The following is a 2892-nucleotide window of genomic DNA, read 5'->3' on the forward strand; positions in this document are numbered from 1 at the left end:
GTGGATAGGAGCATCTGATCACAAAAGAAACAAGAAAGTTAATCTGAAAAAACCTTAAAACTCACAGTTTCTGTTTTTCTCTCAAGGTGTTTTTAATTCTCTACTAAGATCCTTATTCTCTAGAAAATAATACATAAAACCTATTTTCTGGAGGCTAGTAAGCAGTGTATTTATGCACTGCTAACACTAATCCTCCTAGGGTTTCATAACACCTAGAGCCCACTTAATGGGCTCTTTCTTATATCTTAATAATCAGTTAAATGAGCTCTGTCATTTAATGAGCTAGTTTGGGGATCCCACGACCTATTATTAATCAAGGCTCTTGATCTTGATCATGGATTAGCTTGCTCCAAGAGCATAGATCCAACAGATATCTGGTGAAAAAAGCACCATGGAGTAAAACCCCAACAGAAGAAACTTCAGGAAGGCTTTGATGAAGAAATGCATATGAGATAACTTTTCGGACAAGTCATTACATCTCTGAGGCATATAGACAAACACAGCAACCGACAGACTGAAACTGATAAAGAACATGGCTTTCCACTTTGTATCATTCTCAAACTGCTTGCCGGAAAATGATCCATAGGACAGAAAAATGAGGCCTGCAGCGGCGAGGACAAATCTTAAAATAGTCAATAGACTGCTTTGGATGTTCATTGTTCGGAGAAAGTATATAGGGGTGATTGAAGATATGTCTGATTTGGCCGGGCAAGCAAGAAGGATAAATAGAGATCATAATATAGGAAAAAGAGAGGCTAGAGCTACATATGGCCTTGTTGACTTTAAAACAAATTGAGCTTTGCCTTAATTTGCGTGTATCCGTGTGGCGTAATGGGCACTTGTTTCAATTTTATATAAGTATGAAACAAACAATTTATCTAGTGCATTGAATATTTTTTAAAAAAATAGTGATGTTTGCCAGAACAAGTAAGGAAGAAAAAGTAATTAGCAAATAAATGATAATGAGTAGGAAGGGCAAGGAGTGCTATTACTATTAGTTTTTTTTTTTTAAATAATAATAATAATAACAAATATACCTAAGCAAAGTTGTCAAAGTCTTTAATTTCTTAACAATGAAGGTACTATTTTAATTAATTCCTTGACAAGGAAGTGCTATTATAATTTTCACCTTAACGAACTTCTAAAATATAACATCTTTTGGCTTCTAGTGAATTTTATTTGCTACATGAATGTATGAATCAATTGGGGCACACAACAATAAACATTCTGCATAAAGCTAAAAGTACATGATTCATCATCACACAACCATATAGTAAAAATGATTGATTGTTTCTAATTTAAGGAAAAACCTCAATTAGAGACTTTAAACCAAAAATGGGTGTTATGTTGTAGCGACTGAAACCAGCCTCCAAGAAGAGCTTTTTCCAGTCTTTCTCGCTTCTCTCTCTTCCAGTACCCACAGCCATCATCAACATGTCGATCAAAAGCTTTGTTTCTGTCACTTGGTGCTCGTCTTCACTCTTGTTAATCACTATATCTATGATAATAACCTTCCCTCCATTGCTTGGAATTGCTTCCCTGCATTTCTTAATAGTCTTTACGCATTCCTCGTCGCTATAGGCGTGCAAAGTCAACTGTAATGTATTCCACTCATAATTTCACCATCAAACAAATATTTTACTTTATTAACTAAGCAAGACTGTTTTCCAAATAGGAAAGAAAGTGCTTGAAGCAGGGTCAAAATTCATGAAAAAGAAAGGACTACCATACCTTAAGCAGAAGAGCATCAGCTGGAGGGATAGATTGAAACATATCACCTCCAATGAGCTTCAAGTTTTGAGTGTCTCGTAAATTAGCAACCACATGGGGTAGATCTAGCACTGTGCATTTCAACAGAGGAAATGCCTCAGTGATGATCCTAGCAACTATTCCTGTTCCACCTCCAACATCAACCAACGAACCCAAGCCTCCAAAAATGGGTTTGAGGTCTCTAATTACCAAGTTCATCATCCCAGAATCACTGGCCATTGCTTGATGGTATAGATTATTAAATTCAGGATTATGGTTGGCATAGTCCCAAATATTCATCCCGTGTGCGATCTCAAATGGGGTTGACTCCTTGCCACCACGAAACCAGTTTCCCAAGAATTGCCATGGAGTTATCAAAAATGGATCAAGCATTGAAATAACAAATGGTGACAGAGAGGGGAGCTTATCTTTCAGGAGGAGCCTGGAACATGGTGTGAGATCGTACTCTTCTTCTTCTTCATTTTTTTCTTGTTCTTGATTTGTATGAAGTGGTGTTGCAGCAAAGAAGCCTGAGTGTACCAGGAGGCGCGTGAGCCGGTGAAGGAAGCTAGTTTTTGATGGATGAACATGAAGTTGTCATACCAAATCAGATAGAGTGATGGGTCGGCCGTGGTTGTGGATTATGTCTGGTATGCCCAGCTCGACTGCGCATTTAAGAGACATAGAGCTTATGGAGTTAAATGTATGCTTGTACAAGTGAGATTGAGCTTGGAATGAGTCGCTGCCCTTGAGGAGATCCATCATTTTATAGATAGATATTGTAAGCTCCGAGTATCAACCCTGCTTGCTTGTATTGATGAACAAAACTGTGAGATTTGACAAAAAGAAGCAAAGTTCAGTTCATAAGAAACATTTCATATATTCCAAGCTCCTGGTGTAGTGAGGCCTAAAATTTCTGATTTTTAATTACTTGATGATGATGATGATGATGTTGATGCTTTTGTTAGGATCTTTGGTTATTGTATTATTTGGTTGTCACTTAATGGGTTAACCATTATTTTTTTTTAGTATGATTCACATGGGCAAGTATATATAATATTAGGATATCAAATTTGTCCAAACCAAAAAATAAGAGGAAAAGAAATAATTAATAAGCTTCTATTATTCACTCTGCTCCAGTTT

The 2892-nt window shown here is 36.8% G+C and overlaps 1 pseudogene; it reads right to left on the minus strand.

Annotated features, from left to right (window-relative positions):
• Positions 1-1212: 1212 nt before the first annotated feature.
• LOC107411080 (trans-resveratrol di-O-methyltransferase-like) lies at positions 1213-2618 on the minus strand (annotated as a pseudogene).
• Between the last annotated feature and the right edge of the window lie 274 nt (positions 2619-2892).

The sequence above is a fragment of the Ziziphus jujuba genome, chromosome 1 (assembly GCF_031755915.1).
Source record: "Ziziphus jujuba cultivar Dongzao chromosome 1, ASM3175591v1".
NCBI classification, from domain to species: Eukaryota; Viridiplantae; Streptophyta; class Magnoliopsida; order Rosales; family Rhamnaceae; genus Ziziphus; species Ziziphus jujuba.